The sequence below is a fragment of the Panthera onca genome, chromosome A2 (assembly GCF_046562875.1).
Source record: "Panthera onca isolate mPanOnc1 chromosome A2, mPanOnc1 haplotype 2, whole genome shotgun sequence".
NCBI lineage: Eukaryota > Metazoa > Chordata > Mammalia > Carnivora > Felidae > Panthera > Panthera onca.
The window spans coordinates 96,357,541-96,381,330 of NC_138340.1; the positions used below are offsets into that span (position 1 = coordinate 96,357,541).

General features: G+C 35.8%; 1 long non-coding RNA gene and 2 pseudogenes across 2 annotated transcripts in view; 1 reads left to right on the forward strand and 2 right to left on the reverse strand.

Moving 5' to 3' along the window:
• Positions 1-23,790, forward strand: part of LOC132679176 (uncharacterized) — a 103,381-nt gene that overhangs the window by 132 nt on the left and 79,459 nt on the right. The gene's annotated exons all lie outside the window — the stretch shown is intronic.
• Positions 198-21,614, reverse strand: LOC144613777 (sterile alpha motif domain-containing protein 9-like; annotated as a pseudogene).
• Positions 21,386-23,087, reverse strand: LOC132676547 (sterile alpha motif domain-containing protein 9-like; annotated as a pseudogene).

Consider the following 23,790-nt stretch of genomic DNA (forward strand, 5'->3'; position numbering starts at 1 on the left):
GTACAATAAGATATTTTGAGAGCAAAGGAGACTACCTTCACATAACTTTTATTATAGTATATTGTTGTAATTGTTCTATTTTATTATTAGTTATTACTGTTAATCTCTTACCTTGCCTAATTTATAAATTAAACTTTATCATAGGAATCTATGTACAGGAAAAAAAACATATATAGGGTTCAGTGGTACCAGCAGTTTCAGCCATCCACCAGGGATCTTGGAACGTATCCCCCACAGTTAAGGGGTGGGTAGAGTATAACGTACACGTATTCTAGAATGTAAAGGGTTATTCTTTACATGAGGATGATGGGCAGTTTATTCGTTCATCCTCACCAGAAAGGTTCACACTAAAGGAAATGGGATTATACTTCACCAGGAGGGATTTAGATTAGACAGGAAGAAGAACTTCCTGGCCGATGATTTCCTTCCCAGCGGGCCTTAAAAATAGAATACTCACCCGTTTATCAGTTTTTAAGATACAGGCAGTTAGAATAGATGGTTTTTCAAGATCTCTTTTAATATTAGGATTACTTTTATCAGAAGCTGTTTCTAAGAGGAACTCATTTTATGCCCATCTATGAATTAAAGAATTTACAGGGATTTTTTCGTTCCCAAAGCAATGGGAAATACTTTTTGTCTTGCCTTTGTCTCTTTAAAGGCCTATAAAATTATACCAAACTGCTTTAGCAAGCTAAAAAAATATGGGAAGCACACAGAAAGAGATTTACGAAAATATTGTGTGATAAAAATTTACATTTGTATAGCACATTAAAATTATTTACTACAAATATTATTTATAGATATTTGAGTGAACTCTAAGGGGCTTAGGACCGCGTCTGAAATCTAATTCTTTGGACTGGTCGGTCTTTGTAATTGGACTCCACCATGCAGGCAACTGAGAATAAATATAAGGTAACACTGACATCTAGTGGATTCTACATGTTATTGCCGTTGTTTGGGGTGGACCTTAACAAATTTAACATCAACTCAAAGTTAACATCAGTTATTTTAGACACTGGACTGATAGGACCTGAGAGTCCCTTGTCCTTATTTTAAGAGTACATTAAAAAAAAGTTTTCAAAGATATGTTAGTACTTAAAAATTGTTATTTTATTGTTGTTTTCTAATTTAATTTTATTTTGCCAACTGAATGTGATCTGTGTGATGGTGACTTGGAATTTGTTGAAACTTCTTTTAAAAGCCAGCCCATGCTAGCTTTTTGTCATTGTTCTATGTGCACACAGAAACAAAATATACTTTGGTTTGGTTTGGTTTTAGTTTTTGCAGAGTTCTTATATGTAAGTGTGAATTTGGCTGTCCCAAGTTTTCTATATCTTAAGGATTTGAGGCGTGAGGGAGTTACTCACTTTATTATATTGTGATACAAATAAGGTAAAAATCTTCCTCTATGATTGTGGTTTGTCACCATCTCATTATACTTCTGTCAGGTTTTTTGCTTTCTGTATATACACTGTTAAATGCACATAAATTCATGGCTTTTCAATCTTAGTGAAATGGTCTTTTAGATTATGTAGTGTCTCTCTTTGTCCTCATTATTGCCTTTTGCCTTAAGTTCCATTTTATATATCATTAGTATTGCCACAGTAGCTTCCCTTGGGAAATTACTTGCTGGGTATTTCTTAAATCCTTTTATTGTTATTGACCTTTTTGTGTCCTTTTGTCTAAGTTGTTTCCCTTGTAAGCCTTACATGGCTGGCTTAAAAAAGTCTGGGGCGCCTGGGTGGCTCAGAGCCTGGAGCCTGCTTCAGATTCTGTGTCTCCCTTTTTCTGCCCCTCCCCTGCTTGCACTCTGTCACTCTGTCTCTCAAAAAATAAAATACAATGTTAAAAAAAATTTTTTTTTAAATTTTTTTAACGTTTATTTATTTTTGAGACAGAGAGAGACAGAGCATGAACGGGGGGCGGGGGGCAGAGAGAGAGGGAGACACAGAATCGGAAGCAGGCTCCAGGCTCTGAGCCATCAGCCCAGAGCCCGACGCGGGGCTCGAACTCACAGACCGTGAGATCGTGACCTGAGCCGAAGTCGGACGCTTAACCGACTGAGCCACCCAGGCGCCCCAATGTTAAAAATTTAAAAAAAAAATCTGAGGATCTCTGTCTTTCAATAGTGAGTTTATTCTCTTTACAAATACTACGATTATTGATATTTAAACTTACTTCCACAATCTCATTTTGTGTTTTTTTAAATTTACTGTGTTTTCTCTGTATTTTCTTTCTCTTTTTATTATGATCCATTGTATATGTATATATATATATACACACATATATATATACATATATATATATACAATATATATATGTGTATATTCCTCTCTCCACTATTTTAGGATACATTGTACTATCATTTTCTTTTAGCTCTTTTATCATGAAATCGTTCAACTGTGCAAGTATGTGTATGACCACTCATGTGCCCTCCTCCCAGCTTTAAGAAGTTTTAACCCTAGAATTTGGCTGTAACTGCCTCAGGTTTATTAAATAAGAAAAAAACAAAAAGGACAGATTCAGTTGAAGTCTTTGTGTATCCCTCCTCAATCTCAGTTTTCCTTCTCTCTCTCTCAAGGATTCACCTCTGTTATGAATTAGATGTTTATTAATTCCATATTTGCTTTAACATTTTTTCTGTATTTTCTAGTTTTAAATGTTTTGCTATTTTAAACATCTGTATGAATAATAAATCTTTCTTATCAACATTATGGTTTTGACATCCATTCGTGTTAGTTGACACGCATCTGGTTCACCACTTTAATTCCTGTACAGTAGTATTCCATTTGCATATATACATTTTTGTCCTACCTATTCTCCTGTTGATGGATATTTAGTTTCTCCTTAAGTTTTTCTTATTTCAAACAATGTTAGAATGATGTTCTTTCGATTTCTCCATGTGCACAGGTGTAAGAATTTCTTTAAAGCAACTCTTTTGTTGATGTACCCCCTAAAATAATCTTGACAAACTATGTAATTTCTTGCACTCTTTAGTGATAGTATTTAAATGTTTTCATTTAAAATTTGAATTGTAGCAAATGATGTGATATTTGGTTTATTGTAAATATTGATATTTTAAAATATAACTGTTCAAAAAATACAAATATCAAAGGAGTTTGATAGGCACCAACACCATCAGTATAAAGTTACATGAGAAGTTCTATTATGTAGTAGTCTGAAATTTTACATTGTTCCCTTTCCAGCTTCAATGCGGGTTTCCAATACACTCTACAGAGTTTTATCCTAATGCATTGTTTGATATTTGAAAATATTTTCTCTATTGCCCTATCATATTTCCTTACAACAAAATATACATCAAAATGTAGACATTTTTTCTCTGTGGCCAAAAGACTCTGAGTGGTAAAACATTTCATTCTGAATTGAGCTATTTGTGCCATTATAAGCAGTACAAAATTGGTCAAGGCAACATAATTATTTTGGTGAATGGTTATTAAGCATAAATATTAAAATTTTACCAAAACCATATTTGGTAAAATATGTTTGAGTGTTTTTCAATTAGTTTATGTATCTATGGAAAAATAATTATTATTGCTAGAAAACTATGAGTGCAGCACCAATCCTATTCCTGCTTTTTATTTTTATAGCTGAAGCTGCTGAGAATATTGTTCATATAAAAAAATGGATGAGAATGGAGTATTTTGCTAGAACCATGTCAATTATTTGAACTTATAATGAGTCATACTGTAAAAAATAATGTAATTATCTATCATAAATGTTAATAACCTGTCAGCTGACAACTCAATTAGATCTGCTTTCAGTTTTGTTGAAAGCAAAGATTTGGAAACAACCTGATTTACAAAATGTTCTGTCATGCAGATATTATAGTCATTCACTTTCTCAGATTCTGGGAAATACACCAAAAAGTCTTTAGCAGTCCTATGGAAAAATTATACTTGTTGCTGTTTTACTTAGAGGCGTCTTGTAAAACCAATATAACTAGAAAGTTTGGGGAAAATAAATATATTGTTAAATATATATATATTTATATTATATATATATATAGTCATATATATGATAATTTTTGATAAACATCCATAATCTCATGTTTTAAAGATATTTTCATCAAAATCTTAGAACTATAGATTTATATAATTCAGTGAATTTATATAATTCATTATATATAATATAATATTTATATTATATATAGTCATATATATGATAATTTTTGATAAACATCCATAATCTCATGTTTTAAAGATATTTTCATCAAAATCTTAGAACTATAGATTTATATAATTGAGTCCACTTAGAATGGCAGCCTAAAACTTAATTTGCAAAGCTATCGGCCAAATTAAAGCTTCTGATAGAAAAAGCGTGACTTCCAAAAACAGACACATAGACCAATGGAATAGAATAGAAACCCCAGAACTAGACCCACAAACGTTTGGCCAACTCATCTTTGACAAAGCAGGAAAGAACATACAATGGAAAAAAGACAGTCTCTTTAACAAATGGTGCTGGGAGAACTGGACAGCAACATGCAGAAGGTTGAAACTAGACCACTTTCTCACACCATTCACAAAAATAAACTCCAAATGGATAAAGGACCTGAATGTGAGACAGGAAACCATCAAAACCCTAGAGGAGAAAGCAGGAAAAGACCTCTCTGACCTCAGCCGTAGCAATTTCTTTCTTTCTTTTTTTTTTTTAATTTTTTTTTTAACGTTTATTTATTTTTGAGACAGTGAGAGACAGAGCATGAATGGGGGAGGGTCAGAGAGAGGGAGACACGGGCTCTGAGCTGTCAGCACAGGGGCCTGATGCGGGGCTCGAATTCACAGACCGCGAGATCGTGACCTGAGCGAAGTCGGCGCTCAACCGACTGAGCCACCCAGGCGCCCCCAGCCGTAGCAATTTCTTACTCGACACATCCCCAAAGGCAAGGGAATTAAAAGCAAAAATGAACTATCAGGACCTCATGAAGATAAAAAGCTTCTGCACAGCAAAGGAAACAACCAACAAAACTAAAAGGCAACCAACAGAATGGGAAAAGATATTTGCAAATGACATATCGGACAAAGGGCTAGTATCCAAAATCTATAAAGAACTCACCAAACTCCACACCCGAGAAACAAATAACCCAGTGAAGAAATGGTTAGAAAACATGAATAGACACTTCTCTAAAGACATCCGGATGGCCAACAGGCACATGAAAAGATGCTCAACATCGCTCCTTATCAGGGAAATACAAATCAAAACCACACTCAGATATCACCTCACGCCAGTCAGAGTGGCCAAAATGAAGAAATCAGGAGACTATAGATGCTGGAGAGGATGTGGAGAAACGGGAACCCTCTTGCACTGTTGGTGGGAATGCAAATTGGTGCAGCCACTCTGGAAAACAGTGTGGAGGTTCTTCAGAAAATTAAAAATAGACCTATCCTATGACCCAGCAATAGCACTGCTAGGAATTTACCCAAAGGATACAGGAGTACTGATGCATAGGGGCACTTGTACCCCAATGTTTATAGCAGCACTCTCAACAATAGCCAAATTATGGCAAGAGCCTAAATGTCCATCAACTGATGAATGGATAAAGAAATTGTGGTTTATATACACAATGGAGTAGTACATGGCAATGAGAAAGAATGAAATATGGCCCTTTGTAGCAACGTGGATGGAACTGGAGAGTGTGATGCTAAGTGAAATAAGCCATACAGAGAAACACAGATACCATATGTTTTCACTCTTATGTGGATCCTGAGAAACTTAACAGAAACCCATGGGGGAGGGGAAGAAAAAAAAAAAAAGAGGCTAGAGTGGGAGAGAGCCAAAGCATAAGAGACTCTTAAAAACTGAGAACAAACTGAGGGTTGATGGGGGGTGGGAGGGAGGGGAGGGTGGGTGATGGGTATTGAGGAGGGCACCTTTTGGGATGAGCACTGGGTGTTGTATGGAAACCAATTTGACAATAAATTTCATATATTAAAAAAAAAAAAAAAAAGCGTGACTTCATTTTTTAAAATTCAAACATGTGTTAATACACATTTCAAGGTATATTATGAAAGCCAATGAAAAATAAAAGTGTATCTTTTTCTATTGAAAAAGAGGAAGTTACTGTGATATATATAGCTCTAATATAAAATATTCTTTTTGTAAGTAGTAAGTAGTACTGTTTTTCATTATTTAATTTGAAATACACAATATGTAGCCAAAATAGCATGATATATGTGAAAAGCAGTAAGCAAAGACATGGGATTTCTTTTGGTAAGAAAGTGTGTGTGTGTTTGCTTATTGAACTCTCTTTTTTATCTTTTGGAAATCATGTAAAAAACTTAAAATAATTTTAATGCTTTCAAAGACATCATCATATCTGTCTTTAAAACAATAAAGGTATATTTGCTGTAAATATATTGAACCACAATTTAATAGGAACCAGAAACATTTTGTAAGGTGACATCAGATCATCTTATATAAACTTATATAATTATTACTAAGTGGTATATAATTATATAAGTGGTATAAATAATACATAATACAATTTGATAAATATGCTTTCACCATCTCATGGAATATTTCTTTACTAATTTATTGGTTGTTTAATAAAAATAGTGTTTATTCTGTTCCAAGTATTCTGCAAATGTTAACTGATCTATTTCTCATAACAATCCTGTGAGATACCTCCTGTAATTTATCCCCATTTTTTTTAAGATTATTTATTTTTTAGAGAGAGAGTGCAAGCAGGGAAGGGGCAGAGAGAGAGAGAGAGGGGACAGAAGATCCAAAACGGGCTACATGCCTACAGCAGCGAGCCTGGTGTGGGGCTCGAACCCATGAACCATGAGATCAAGACCTGAGCCGAAGTCAGACGCTCAACCAACTGAGCCCCCTGGTGCCCCAATTTATCCCCATTTTATAGCCAAGGAGACCAAGGCACAGAGAAGCACCTTGAACACTTACACAGGTAGTAAGAGGCACAGTAAGTTTATATCAAACAACGTACATCGAACCTGAAAGATAGCCATTCAGTTGTCATTCCTAATTCCATGCCATAAATTTTGAAACGTGAAGTAGTTCTGAACATCTTTCCGGTTTCTTGTAAATGAAGCAGCATCACTTCCTTGCTCTGCTTCAGCTTTCAGTTTAAAGACTCCTTTCTTTTCAAATGAAGGCACCTCCGAGGATTTTGAGACTAGTTGCTAAGAGTAAATTACACATAAATATGTGGGAAGACCCCTTTTGGCATTCATTATTTCTTACTAATGTTCTCCTTGCATGACTCTTATGGGACTTTCTTCAGGAAGGATTGTGCGGTAACAGGAGAGTGGCCAAACGGATGAAATCATTAAAATGAACGTCATTTATCCCATCTTCCTACACCACTATGTAAGTTCATGACATTCTAGCATGGGCCAAAATATCCTGTTCTTAACACTCTGCTTCTCTATCTTAAAACAAATATGCATAAGGCACAAAAAGACCTTTGGATTACAGTACATTAGTCAATCATTAAAGAAGAAACCAATAACTCAAACTGCTTCTTTATGTGGTGCCCCTGAGGTTTTTACATTTGGGCTGGACCCCATAATAAAATTTAGAAAGGGAAGAGCCATGTCTCTGTATCAGCCAGGATAGGCAATTTATGTTGTAGTAACAAACAACCCGCACATTTCAGTGGCTTCAAACAACAAAGTTTCATTATCTTTCAACCTGCATTCTTGGATTAGCTGGGCTCTGCTGTACATTATCTCCACTTTGGGCCCCAGGCTGAAAGAGCTGCTTCTATCTGGGGTGTTACCAGTTATTGTAGCAAAGGAAAACAGGGCTCTGGAGTGGTTTGCTCTGGTAAGTCAATACTCTGAGCATTGTAGAGTGGGAAGGATGTTTGTGAAAAGGGTTGGACGAACAGAACAAATTATATGAGTCTTAGAGTGAATGGAGCAGGCATTGTTTTTATGTAGATCACTTTTAGGAAAGAATAGATATGAAAATTAAAAGTCTAAAACTCATTTATTTTCCCATGCCCTGGTATGCATTGAAAGGCTTCCATCTACCCCACAAAAACACAGGTACTCTGGTTTGAAGATCCATGGTTGAAGGGAATATAATTAGAAGTGGAATTGCTGGATTAGAACATGCACATCTTCAGCTTGTAGTGTATTGATAAATGATTGCACTAGTGCTTGTTCCAATTTTCATTTCCATTGGCAGTGGACCAGTGTTCCCTTTGTTCTACGTCCTTGCCAACACGTACTACTGACAATCTTTCAAAAATTTTGCCGATCTGATAGGTGTGATTCATTATCTCTTTGTTATATTGAGATTCACATTTTTCTTTCTGCTACTGACTTTGAGCATCTGTTCATATGTTTGTTGAACATTCTGATTTCTCCTTCTGTAATTTATTGTTTCATTCATCCCTTTTTCTACTGGATTTTTTTGGAGGGGGGGTCTTGTTCTTGTCAATGTATAAAATATTCCTGTATCATACTTTTACATATATACAAACATTTACATATATAGAGCTCATTTATCCCTCTGCTTACTCAGCATCTTCACTTGGATGTCTCTGCTTTTATATGCATCTTAGACCTGCTATGGCCAAGATGAAATTCTTGATCTTCCCTCAATATCACCTCTATTTGCAGTCTTTCCCATTTCAGTTATTGCAAACTCCATCTTGGGGTGCCTGGGTGGCTCAGTTGGTTAAGCATCTGCCTCTTGATTTCGTCTCATGTCATGATCTCATGGTTCATGAGTTTGAGACCCTAGCAGGGCTCTGCACTGACAGTGTGGAACCTGCTTGGGATTCTCTCTCTCTCTCTCTCTCTCTCTCTCTCTTTGCCCTAACCCACTCATGTGCTCTCTCTCTTTCAAAATAAATACCTGGAAACTCCATCTTTCCAATTAGGCTAAAACTCTTAGAATCATCATCTACTGTTCTCATTCTCTCCCAACCAGCATTGAATCTGGCAGTAAATTCGGTCGACTATACTTTAAGAATACACCAGAATCTGACTACTTTTTGTCACCATCTTCTCTGGTTTGGATAATCACAATGGCCCATGGCCCATAGCTTGTCTCCCTATCTCCCTCCTTGTTCCTGCCCACCCTCTCCTCTACCCCTAGTCTACTCTCAAAGTCTTGAGAAAATAAAAAAGATTGCTACTTTCAACAAAACTTTGCTAATGTGATAATTTTTGATAAAAGCAAGCAGAGGGACTCAATGGTTTCTATCTTACCCAGAGAAAAATCCAGTGTCCTATCATGGTTTATGCAAACTCATCAGGTCTGGCTTCCATCTACCATCCAACTTCATGCCCTTCATTTTCCCACTTGCTTATTCTGCTCCAGTTACACTGGCTTCCTTTTTGTTCTTCAGATATTTCCAGCCTGTTCCTGCTTCGTGGTCTTTGTGCTTACTGTCTTTTCTGCTTGATGGATTCTACATGACCTGCTCCCTTATCTCCTTCAAAGCTAGGGTTCAGTTTACTTTAATCACCTTTTCAGTGACACCTTTCCTGAACCTACTGTTTTAAATTGTAATGAACTTTTCATCCACACTCTCCGGCCTGCCATTCCTTATATCCTTTCTCTGCTTTATTTTTCTCTTAGGCTTACACTAGGGATATACTAAATAATAAGCTTATTTGTTTATTTTCTGACTCCCTCTAGTAAAATCCAAGCTCTGAGAGGGCAGATAATTTTGTGTTTTGTTCACTGTTACATTCCTACCGTCTAGAACTAATGCAGAATAGGAATTCAACAGTCTTGGAACGAGTAAAAACCTATTTTGCTTTTACATAGACAAATGTATGCATATTTTCTTTTATAGCTTCTAATATCCTGTCTTAGGATTATCTCCCACTTAGACTGTACTTTTACTTTCATAGATTTTTTAAAAAAATTTTTATTATTTTGAAATTCATTTTTCTTTTTTTATGTTTGTTTATTTATTTTGAGACAGAGAGACTGTGCAGGGTAGGGGCAGAGAGAGAGGGAGAAAGAGATTCCCAAGCAGACTCTGCACTGTCAGCATGGAGCCCAATGCAGAGCTCGAACCCATGAACCATGAGATCATGACCTGAGCCAAAGCCAAGAGTCAGACACTTAACTGACTGAGCCACCCAGGTGCCCCTGAAATTCATTTTTCTAAATATTCATCTGCCACCAGAGCACCTAAATATATTAAACAAATACTAATAGATCTGAAGGGAAAAATAACAATACAATGATAGTAAGGGACTTCAATATACCACTTTCAAAAATAGACATATCGTATAGACCAAAAATTGATAGGGAAACATTGGACTTGAAATATATTTTAGATCAAATGTACCTTACAGGAATATACATAACATTTCATCCAACAGCTGCAAAACACACATTCTTCTCAAGTTTACATTTAACATTCTTGAGGATAGAGCATATGTTAAGTTACAAAACAAGTCTTAGCAAATTTAAAGATTGAAATCATACTGAGTATCTTTTCTGACCAAAATGGTATGAAACTAGAAATCAATAACAGGAGGAAACTGGAAAATTCACAAGTAAGTGGAAATTAAACAACACACTCCTGAACAACCAAGGGGTAAAAGAAGAAATAAAAATGGGAATAAAAAATATCCCCAGACAAGTGAAATTGTAAACACAACATACAAAAATCCAAAAAGTCAATATGCAAATTTGAAAATTCAACATGCAAAAATTTAAAACTCATGATATGTAGCAAAAAGCAGTGGGAAGTTATAACAATAAATGTTTGACTTAAGAAAAAAGAAACATCTCAAAAAAATAACTGAACTTTACACCTCAGAGGATTAGAAAATGAAGAGCAAACTAACCCCAACATTAGCAGAAGAAAGGAAATAATAACAACAAAAAATCAGAGTAGCAATAAATGAAATAGAGACCAGAAAAACAATAAAACTGAGAGCTTTATTTATTTTGAAAGATAAAATTAACAAACCTTTAGCTAGACTAAGAAAAGAAGAGGAAGACTCAAAAAAATAAAATCAGAAACGAAAGAGGAGACATTACAAATGGTACTACAGAATACAAAGGATCATAAGTTGACTACTTGAAACAGTTATGAGCCAATAAATTGGATAATGTAGAAGAGATAGATAAAGTCTTAGAAACACACAACCTATGAAAACTGAATCATGAAGAAATAAATAAGCTTAACAGACCAATAATGAGTAAGGAGTTGAGTAAAAAATCAGAAAGCCCCCAATAAAATCCAGGCCCAGGTGGTTTCACTGGTGAATTCTACTGAACGTGTATAGAAAAATTAATGCCAATTCTTCTCAAACTCTTCCAAAAAATTGAAGCAGAGGTAACACTCCCAAATTCATTTTACAAAGCCAGCATTATCCTGATACCAAAGCCAGATAACGACACTACAAGAACACTACAGGGCAATATTCCTGATGAACATAGGTGTAAAAATTCTCAACAAAATATTAGAAACCAAATTCAACAGCACATTAAAAGAATTATACGTCATTATCAAGTGGCGTTATCCTTGGGATGAAAGGATGGTTCAACATACACAAATCAAAAATAAAATATACCACAATATTAGAATGAAAGATAAAAACCACATAAACATATTAATAGATATAGAAAAAGATACATTTGACAAAATTTGACATTCTTTCATGATAAATACTGTCAACAAATTAGGTATAGAAGGAATGTACCTCAACAGATACAAAGTACTTACAAATTGTAAGAGATAATAAATTTTAATGCTATTACTACCAAAAAAATGGAGTTCAAGTTCAGTATGGGTCAGGAATTCAAACACTACAAGACTACAAGAGACTGAAAAATTGTTTTCTGCTCTTTACTCTAGTTCCCAGTCCCACTTACTCAGCAAAAATTACCATGGGGAAGGATTCACAGGTTAAACGATTTATTTTTTTTGCTTTTGGAGGTCTTCCAGATTCTGATCTGCCATGTTCCTCCACATTGTCATTGAAAATGGGATTCGTTTCTCCCTGTCCTTGGAAAGTTTGCTCCTCTGACTGTACCTGGCCTAATCATTTCCCCCCAGGTGTAGAAGTGACTGCTATTCTTTGCTCACGTATGAGGAGCTTACTCCTCTGAAGAATGTACTTCATTCAGAGTAAAAGCATCCATTGCTGTTTATAATTTTAATGAAAAGAATACTTTTAAATTTATCTGGTGTTTTCCTGCTAGCATGCATAGGATGGTCTATCCTACATCTAAACCGGAAGTGGAACTCCCTTGCACTTTCCCCCCCTTAACTTCAGGGTTAAGTGACACACACTTAATTGTATACATTTAAAGTTTAAAATTTGATATGTTTTGGCTGTTTATATTTTTTAAGTTTATTTTGAGAGAGAGAAGAGAGAGAGCAAGTGCACAGGCATGTGGGCCGGGGAGGGGCAGAGAAAGTGGGAGAGGGAATCCCAAGCAGGCAGAGCCCCACAGGACAGGGCTCAAACTCATGAGCCATGAGATCATGACCTGAGCTGAAATCAAGAGTCAGTCACTTAACTGACTGAGCCACCCAGACACCCAGGTTGTTTACATTTTTGACTATTCATTTTCTCTCCTGTGTTTTTTGATATCATTCCTACTTGCATTTAAATGTTTTTGTGATTGTAAGTCATATTGCTCACTGGAATATAATTTCCATAAGGGACATGTCTTCATCAGCACTTTATCCTCAGGGCTTGGAATAATGTCTGACACATAAGGAGTAAATGGATGAGGAAAATATACAGATTTAGATCTGGAGTTAATCTCTGCTAAGCCACTTACTAATTGTGTGACCTTTGCAAAATACTTAGCTTCTCTGAGTGCAGTTTTCCCCACCTGAATACTAGGATGAGTGTGTCTACGTTGTGAGATTTGAATTCAGATATCAATATAGGACAGGAGTTACCTGGCTTTGTAAGGATTCACGTGAAAAAAATGTGAGTGTTGTAGTTGATTCAATATCAGTCAGGATCATGGTGTCTACTGACTGGTAAAAAGAAGTCAGGTATAGTCTTGGTGACATTAGGCAGTTTAACGTTTATATAGCACAGTAGCCTATGGGTTCAACAGGTTAGAACTTGTCTCCTGAATTGTTCTACCCTGAGCATGAATTTTAAGAATGAAGTGAAAACTGGAGCACTGCCAGGAATGAGCTACAAGCATAGCGATGGGTCTAGAAACGATCACATGTCCTCATAATTTTAGATCTGGTGATGATGGGTGATTTTGTGGATTATTTTAAGTGAAGACATGATTATTGTTGGCTAATATTTAAACTGTCTTGTAAATAGTGAGGGGACCTATTCTTTGTTCTGGAAGGAATGCTTGGCACTAACTGGTGTCATGCACAGGGACATGCATTTTGAAATTAATACAGGGAAAACTCTCTCACACGTAGAGTGCCTGGCAAAATAGGGCCTTACCTGTTACCTGCTAAGCATTCAGGTGGCTGAGTGACCACCTGAATTGTCAGGGAAATTAGAGCAGGGCTAAGTGACACTGACAAACCTCTTCCAACTCCGTTTCTGTGATTCTGTGACTCACAAATTGAAAGCCACTAAATTATACCAGATATCATATGCTGAAGGCTGATTACCACATAGCCTGGGTAGGGTTCCTAGAGGAAGATCAAAATAAATGGATAAAGATTGACTCAGTTGGAGGTTGGGATTTGTAAATAAGCAAGGAGGCCTCCCTGTCGACAAAGAAATGAATCATCAGGGGTTTTGAGTGGCTGTTCCTAGTAACCTGATATAACATGAAGTACAGTGGACTGGAATAACCTGGTTCTAAATCTCCACAGTGTTACCAGTTCTACCTGAAGTTCTGTTATTACCTGAAGTTCTACCATTAAGAGTTTTCTTTTTGAAACTTAAAGTGTTTTGATTTGTTAGTGGTTACCTATTTAAGTGAATTAAACCAGTGGTTAAATTTTTTTTAATTGGTGGAATGAAAATTTTTTTCAAATAAAAATTTATATGGGACAAGAGCATATACATTTGTAAACAAAATGAAAAGTGTTCTGGATAAAAATGGAAAGCTGTACCTACTGAGATTGTCTTCATTTTCACTGTACTTTCTTCCTCAAAGACCCTCCACTAAAATTTTGGGTTCTTCAGGGCAAGGATTAGAAAACATTCCATAAAATTACTGTCAGCAGTCAGTAAAGGGAGGGTTATACAGAATTTCTGACCTGAGGAGTGGGAAAGAAGAAAAGAGGCAGATGCAAATTTTTCCCATTTTCTCATTTTTGGAGAGCCTGAGACTCTAGGCTTCATAGTACCAAAAATGAGATGTTTCCTTAAGGTTTGCATCTCTTTTGGAACTGGCTGACCTCATTCCAAGTTAATCACATCCAGCCCCTAGGAGATGCTTCAGGACAAGGCCAAGAGCATACATAAATCAGTAAGATCCCAGCAGGAAATAGATGGCACATGCAAACTAGTATAATTTGGGGAAGATAATTTAAGGGAATATACCCAGAAGCGTTAGTGCAGGAAACCATAAGCACTGTCCTGAGCTTAATGGCAGTGGAGTTGTTCCCCGTGAGGCCTACAGAAATGAATACACAGAGAGGTTTTAGAGTCCAAAAGGAGAGAGAGTCTTGTCAAGCAGTCTCACTAGAAAGAAGTAATTACCTACCTGCTTCCGATTCTGTGTCTCCTTCTCCCTCTGCCCCTACCCCACTCATGCTCTGTCTCTCTCTGTCTCAGAAATAAATAAATATTTAAAAAAATTAAACAACAAAAAAAAGGGCGCCTGGGTGGCTCAGTCGGTTGAGCGACCGACTTTGGCTCAGGTCATGATCTCACAGTTTGTGAGTTCAAGCCCCGCGTCGGGCTATGTGCTGACAGCTCAGAGCCTGGAGCCTGCTTCTGATTCTGTGTCTCCCTCCCTCTCTGCCCCTCCCCCACTCATGCTCTGTCTCTCTTTCTGTCTCAGAAATAAATAAACATTAAAAAAAAAATTTAGGAAGAAGTAGTTACCTTTAGTCAGGAGCACAACCAGAAAGATGTGCAAAGAGGTGAAAGGTGACTTTGCAAAGAGGAAGCAGGGTAATAAATATCTTACTCTTCCCCTTCCCTTTAGTTTCTTACTGAGGCCTCCTAAACAGCCAACCCCAACTGGAAGCCAGAGAGTGAGTATGCCTTTGATGTGGTCCACACAGGTGAGCATCTTGGGCAGAAAGGAAAGTGAAGAAGGTGGAGAGCAGAACCATGGACAAATGGAAGTTACTAGAACCATAAAAAACCTTTGGAGAATAAAATCTACCAACTAACATGTTTTGGATGCTGGCTAATGCAAAATAATGAACTAAACATAGAGTAGAGGAGGAAATTATTCTTCATTTTTCTAAAACCTTCAATAATGGTTCAGATTAGAGAACTGCTGAGCCTCGGGGTGTTAGACAGTGAACTCTAGCTTCTACGACCCTGCAGTGACCTGAGCATGTCATTCTCTTCATTCCATCAGTAGAGCCTAGCAAGCACTGACTAATTCCATGAGCTTTATAGTTACTGTTTTCCCTCTAAGTTGTAAATGCCAGAAGTATGAAACCGGGAAGTACACCTCTTTTCACTGTATCCCACCCAAATTTACCACAGAGGAAAGGAACTGCAGTGCTATAACATTCCAGGGGCTATTAACAGTTATTTTAAGTCATATATATTATTTATACATGTATTTCATATGTATTATATGTATGTTATACACATACATATGTGCATATACATATATATACGTATACATTAATTCATTTATTCAAGGTTACCTAAATTATAGAAAACTTACAAAATTGACTAAAAAAGTAAGTTTGAAAAGTCTTATCACTATTAAAGAAACTGAGGGGTACCTGGGTGGCTCAGTAGGCTCAGAGCATCTGACTCTTCCTTTTGGCTCAGGTCATGATGTTGTGGTTTGTGAGTTTGAGCCCTGTGTTGGGCTCTGTGTTGCCAGCCTGGAGTCTGCTTGTAATTCTCTCTGTCTCCTTCTCTCTGCCCTTCCTCTGCTCTCTCTCTCTCTCTCTCTCTCTCTCAATAAATAAATAAATAAATAAATAAATAAATAAAAATAAAAATAAACTGAAATCATGGTTTTAAGCCTTTCTACTAAGACAACTGATAAGCCAAACAGGCTTACATACAATTTCAGGAAACTTAATTATATATATGTATATAAACATATATATGTGAATAAATTTTTAAATATAAATTTATATATAAACTTACTGTTTGTTTCCAAAGTTGGTGTGAATTATTGATAGTATTCTCTTAACTTTTTTTAAATGAAAAAACTTTGGAGGGGAATATTACAGATTCACATGTAGCTGTTAAGAAATAATACAGAGAGCCAGTGATATAGTCAAGATACAGATAATTTTATCTCTACAAGGATCACTTCTATTACCCTTTTATAATCACACCCATTTTTCTTTCTACTTCCCCAGACTGGGGCTTAACTCCTGGCAACCAATAACCTGTTCTCCAATTCTATAATTTTATAACTTCAAGAATGTTACATGAATTGAACCACTCAGTATATAAGCTTTTGGGATCAGGTTTTTTTAATACTCTGCCAATTCTCCAATTTGTTAAGTGTGTAAATAGTTTGTTTCATTTTATTGCTGAGTAATATTTCATCACATGGAGGGTTCTCTAGTTTAGCTATTTACCTGTTGACGGACATCTGGGTTGTTCCCAGTTTGGGAATATTATGAATAAAGCTGTTTTAAACATTTATGTGCAGGTTTTGGGATGAACATAAGTTTTCATTTCTCTGGGATAAATTCCCAGGAGTGCAATTGTTGGGTTGCATACTAGTTGCACAGTTATATTTTTAAGAAACTGCCCAACTGTCTTCTAGGGTAGCTATATTATTTTATATCCCATCTGTGATGCATGAGTTTCTCTGCATTCTGCCAGGATTTAGTATTGGCACTATTTTTTTTTTTTTTAATGCTAGACATTCTGATAGGTATGTAGTGATAACACATTGTGGTTTTAGTCCACATTCCCCTAGTGGCTAATGATGTGGAGCATGTTTTCATGTGCGTATTTGCCATCTATAGTCCTCTTTGAATGAAGTGTCTCAATGTCTTTTCATGTCCCTTGCCCATTTCTAATTGGAATGGGTGTTTTGTTTTGTTTTGTTTTTAACAGTTGAGATTTGAGCATTCTTTATATATTCTGGGTATTAGTCCTTTGTTAGATAATGTGGTTTGCAAATATTTTTTCTATTCTGTATCCTGTCTTTTCACCTTCATATAGGATGTTTCATACTAAGTTTTTTATTTTGATTAAGTCAAGTTTATCAATTTTTCTTTTCATGGATGGTGCTTTTGATGTCAAGATTAAGAAGGCTTTGCCTGTATACCAAAGATTTTCTCCTGTCTTTTTTCTCTTAAAGTTTATAATTTTATAAAGTTAAAATATTTATTATTAAACCTAAACCTTTGGTTAATTTTGAGTTAATTTTTGCATAAGGTATGAGGTTTAAATTGAAGTTCATTTTTTTAACCTATGGATGTCCAATCACTCTAGCACCATTTGTCAAAAAGGCTATCCTTCCTCCATTGAATTACTTTCACGACTTTGTCAAAAATCTGTAGAGCGTATTTACCTGAGTCTATGTGTAAATTCTCTATTGTGTACCATTGATAGGTGTATCTATCTCTCTGCCAACACTACATGGCTTTGATCACTAAGTCTTGAAGTCAAATATATTCTTCCCACTTTATTCTTCTTTTTAAAAATTGTTTTTAGCTATGCTACTTCCTTTGCCTTTCTGTATAAATTTTACAACAATTTTGTCTATATCTACAAAGAATTTTGTGAGGATTTTGATAGGAATTGCATAAAACTATATATCAACTTGGGAAAAATATATAGATACCGTTACTATATTGAGTCTTCTAATTCACGAAAATAGCGTGTATTTCCATTTATTTAGAACTCTGATTTCTTTCATTAGCATTTTGTAATTTTCAATATAAGAGTTATGCACATGTTTTGTTAGACTTACACTTAAGCATTTCAGGTTTTTTTAAGTGATTACAAAAGGTATTGATATTTTATTTTGATGTCTATGTGTTTGTGGCTCATTTATAGAAAGACAATTTTTTTAATAACGATTTTTTATTTGGGTACAGTTGACCACAGTGTTATTTTATTTTCAGGTGTACAACGTAGCTGTTCAACATCTCTATGTTATGCTATCTATGCTCACTTCAAGTGTAGCTACCATCTATCACCATACAATGCTATTACAATACCATTGACTATATTTTCTACGCTGTGCCTTTTATTCCTGTGATTTATTCATTACATAACTAGAAGCCTGTATCTCCCACTCCCCTTTGCCCATTTTGCCCATCTCCTCTCCCCCTTCTCTCTAGCAATTATTAGTTTGTTCACTGTATTTATAGGTCTGATCTGCTGTTTGTTTGTTTGTTTATTCATTCATTTTTTTTTTAACGTTTATTTATTTTTGAGACAGAGCATGAACGGGGGAGGGTCAGAGAGAGGGAGACACAGAATCTGAAACAGGCTCCAGGCTCTGAGCTGTCAGCACAGAGCCCGACGTGGGGCTCGAACTCATGGACTGTGAGATCATGACCTGAGCTGAAGTCGGCCACTTAACCGACTGAGCCACCCAGGCGCCCCTCATTTTGTTTTTTTAATTACACATATTTTTTTTGAGTTTATTGTCTATTTTATAACTTTTGAAGTTTATACCTGTTTACTTTTCACTCTTTTCTTATTTGGAATAAGTGATTAAGATCATACATTTCTTTTTTTCTAAGTTTTTTTTTAAGTTTATTTATTTATTTTGAGAGAGAGAGAGCATGAGAGCAAGTGGGGGAGGGGCAGAGAAAGAGAGAGAGAGAGAGAGAGAGAGAGAGAGAGAGAGAATCCTAAGCAGGCTCTGCGCTGTCAGCACAGAGCCCGACATAGGGCTTGAACTCATGTACTGTGAGATCATGACTGAGCCAAAGTCGGATGCTTAATTGACTGAGCCACCCAGGTGCCTGAGGCCATACATTTCTTACCATCCAACACTTTCACTGCATCTCACGAGTTTTGAAATGTAATGTTTAAATTTTTATTCAACTATAACCACTTTGAAATTTCTTTTTTGGTTTTCTCTTTAGCTCATGAGTTTGTTTTTTTAACTTCTAAATATATAACTTCTAAATATATAGAGGTGGTTCTATTCGGTTATTTTCATTAGCCGTTTCAAACTTGCATTACAGTCAGAGAATGTGAATCTCTATAAGTTTATTACTCGAAGCTGGTAAGACCTCATCTCTAGACAATAAATTACCACAATCTCAAGCAAATACCAGCCCTAGTTGCAGTTTCCTTGATGGTTATGGAATTTTTAGAGAAGATCAAAATGACCTCAGATATGAGGACATTGTTTTAGCCAATGCTTATTTTCTAAAAAAGGATCAGAAATGGACAACAGTAGGAGAAATTAAGATGGCAGAGCAGCATGGAGTCCCTGAGTTTCTCATCCCTGAAACGCAGCTAGATCAGCACGGAACCATTTTGAACACCTAGAAAATTGAGCTGAGGATTAACATAACAATCTGCATAACTTGAGCTACAGAACTCAGCAGATAGGCTGTGCAGAGAGGTGAACTGGGAGAGAGAGTTTATCTTCAATTCTTCCAGTGAGCAAATGTCATACAAAGGATGAATAATATGCACTCCACAGTACTTCCCACATTCCACCACCTCTGTTTTTATCTGAATTGTAGAGTTGGTGCTTTTTTAAAAAATTTTTTTTCATTTTTATTTTTTATTTTTTAAAATTTACATCCAAATTAGTTAGCATATAGTGAAACAATGATTTCAGGAGTACGTTCCTTAATGCCCCTTACCCATTTACCCATTCCCCCCCACCACAACCCCTCCAGCAACCCTCAGTTTGTTCTCCATATTTATGAGTCTCTTCTATTTTGTCCCCCTTCCTGTTTTTAAAAATTTTTTTTTATTTTTATTTTTTACTTTTTAAAATTTACATCCAAATTAGTTAGCATATAGTGAAACAATGATTTCAGGAGTAGATTCCTTAATGCCTAGAGTTGGTGCTATCTTGCCTTCAAGTTTTTCTGTTCCCCAGAAAACCTTCTTTTTTATGATTCTTAAGAATTTTTCACACTATGATAGTAAAATGGTTGTATCAGGCATATATGAATTAGGAAGAGTCAGGAAAGAAAAGAGCTTTGTTTCCCAGTAGAAGTATTTTGTCTTTTCAGGATATTCCTAGCCACATTTTCTATGTACTTTCTATTATAATTGCTTTTCACAATCATGAAGAAACAAAAATCTTTAAAGTTTTTATGCTGCACTTCAATTTTTTTCAATTTAAGCTCTGTTCTTTGACAGATAGTTGTATTAGAGCATTACCATCTGAGATCTTTGTACCTTTTATAGGATTCTGTGATTTCATGCAAGTTAGGATCACTGGAGGTTTCTCACATCAAATGTACTATTAGCTACTGCTAATAGAGGCCTGGAGAAAATAGACATAATTTTGTTCTTTAAATCATCAATAAGGAGCAGTTCAAGTAAGTTTTCCTGATGGTTGGTTGCCCCAAAGGTGTTTAAATTAATCACTTATTCTCCAGTTTCAGAAAAATCCCCTGTCTTGTTTTTCAACATAGCACATCTGAATTTCTTCCTTAGTTCCCAAAGAATACACAGAGTCAAGGTAGTCCCACCACAACCTGGATGATGCTATGAATGAATATTATTGGCACATATTGGTTTAGAAGAATTTGCCCAGTTTTGAACCACTGCTTCAAGTTTTTCATATTTATCCTTTTTGATGGAAAAAAAGTTGAAGTTCCACTATGATACTTTCCCACCTCGATAGAAGTCTTCCTCTTCTGATGCCTAGAATTCAAATACTTTGTTTCTGTCCTCTAAGACAGTGTCTTCATATTCACTTTAACAAAGAATTTCCAGAACAGTCATGACAACTTCTTCCTTTTTTTTTTAGAAGGACAGTTAGATGAACCAATAGATGGCAAAAAGATTGAGTGACAGATTTTAGTTGAAGAATAGTACCATTTATTTCTTCAAGACTTAAGTCAGAAACACATTAGCTTGGGGCGCCTGGGTGGCTCAGTCGGTTAAGCGGCCGACTTTGGCTCAGGTCATGATCTCACGGTCCGTTAGTTTGAGCCCCGAGTCGGGCTCTGTGCTGACAGCTCAGAGCCTGGAGCCTGTTTCAGATTCTGTGTCTCCCTCTCTCTGACCCTCCCCCGTTCATGCTCTGTCTCTCTCTGTCTCAAAAATAAATAAACGTTAAAAAAAAAAATTAAAAAAAAATAAAAAAAAATAAAAAAAAAGAAACACATTAGCTTGATAGCTCATTTTGCTGGTTTATTAATCTTGTTTTGAGTAGGCCTTTCTATCCTTGACACATATGTGAGTATACACAAATATACAATGTATTTTTCATTCCTTTGAGATCTTGGTAGAAAGCACAGAAGGTCTCAAGGAGGAGGTCTCTTAGGTCATCCATGGAAGAGAGTAATAGAATAATAAAGAGAAATAGTTTTTCTCTTTGCAAGGAACTTGGATCTAAGTGTTTATATTTTTCACTGTTAAGGTCTAACCTGCCATTGCTGAAAATCCAGCTGGGCTGTTGATAAAGATTCAGACTAGAAATCTTCTCATTTTGTATTTTTTCCCCCTACACATACAGATTTGGAAAGTGAAGATTTGCTTCTTGGCTTTCTTTGTAAGCTTTGACTACCCCCCTTCTCACAGATTTAGGATTAAACTCCAACACAGCAAGTCATTAAATTTCCTTTAGGGAATCTAAGTGTTTTATTTGATTCAGATGGCATTTATTTGTCACAAGAATGTGTACTAGTCGTGGTTTGAATGAATTATCAAACAAATCCTGATTTCCTGTCAATAATTTAGCAAGTGTTGGTCCCTTACTCTCTTTTTTATTCGTTTTTACTTTGCATGTTTCTTCTGCCTCTTTTCTAGACTCTGACAGTGCTTTCAAATCTAAATGCTCTGAAATCTGCATTATTTTTCATGATGTCTTTAGAGCTGGCCCATCTCACATGAAGACTGAATATTTTGGACTTAGTTTCCATGTTCTGTTGTTGTGATTTTGCATTTTAGTATGGAAATAATCTTGTTCATATTCAGAGTACTTTGTAATGACCTTCGCTTCAATACAAATCTGTCAGGATACCTACGGTTTAGCAGTAAAACGTCTACAAATCTTGGCTCTCAAATGTACTTCTTTGCTTTTTGGACCTGATGGTCTTTAAAATACTGGTGGATCATCAATTTAAAATGGTCAATGAGGGCTTCCTTGGTGAAATTGGTGACTTTCATGTAAAGAATTCTTCCATAGGGTTTGCCTTTAACTCCAAAATGAATGGTTGGTGCCATTAGTAGGTGAATTTTCATACAACCTGAAGCAAATTGGAAAACTTCATTGCTAAATTTCACCTTAACATCTCTTCTGCAGCTGTTTCTCTATTTTCACAAATAGGTTTTGAATTAATTTGTTGGATCAGTGAGATTGAGTGGTGGTCCTGTTTCATGCTGTAGACTAAAATTCGATTTGTAGTGATATGGATTACAAATTCATCAAAAAAGTATGATACACATGTCAGTTCTCTGGATGGCTGCCTTTCCTTTGTGTCATCTATTTCATCTTCCATGAACTCAGTTTTTAGTGACTGTACCCACTGTAGAGGCATTAGCCATAACTGATTTCTCTGTATCATTTTGCTTTTGCTTTGAAGTTTCTCCATTTTCTTCTTACATCAAATGTTGTATTTTAGGAACATTTTTACTACCTTTTCCCTCTTACATGTCTGACCAAGATCTTCAGAGGATGTTTTCTGCAATTATTTGAATAGCTGTTCTATATGGATAGCTCATCCATGTGCTATGCCCATATCAACAAGGTGATTTTTAGTTAACCACTTCCAAGATTACTCTATGCATATCTTTTGCAGTCAAGATTTCCCTGTGCTTTTGATTAATTCTATGACTTTCCAAACATCAATTTATATCTTCTGTTCAGTCATCTGTATTTTCTGGTAGGTTCAGTGGCATTGCCATTCTGATAGCTGTATATAGAAAAAGAAAAATTATTTAGTATTTTTATAAGTAAAATTTCAACTAATTTTTAAAAGGTTATATAAAAATATATATAATTATAAAAATTTCATATAAAATTTAGAATGTTTAAAAAGATACACATGCCATCTAATTATCCTCCTGAGAGGAAATTACCATTACCAGTTTCTTCCATATCCTATCAGAAAAATACTTCCAAGCAAATACATAAGCACTTTTTTTTCACACAAAGGGCAACATAATATACACAATTTCCTTCACTTGCTTTATTCACTAACTGTATCTTTGGGATACTGCTGGTCAATATATAGAGAGATGTTTCATCCTCATTAATGGCTGTTTGCTATAATGTGTGTTAACTGTATTATTTAAAAATACTCAATTCAGGAGCACCTGGGTGGCTCAGTGGGCTGAACGTCCAACTCAATTTCGGCACAGGTCATAGTCTCATGGTTTGTGAGATTGAACTCCATGTTGGGCTCTGTGCTGACAGTGCAGAGCCTGCTTGGGATTCTCTCTTTCCCTCTCTCTTTGACCCTCCTCCACTCACACACTGTCTCTGTCTCTGTCTCTGTCTCTCTCTCAAAATAAGTAAATAAACTTTAAAAAATATTCATTTCAGCTGTGGAAAATAAGAGAAACAAAGGATGTGTGAAACTAAATAGAGAAGGTTGAATGAAGTAAG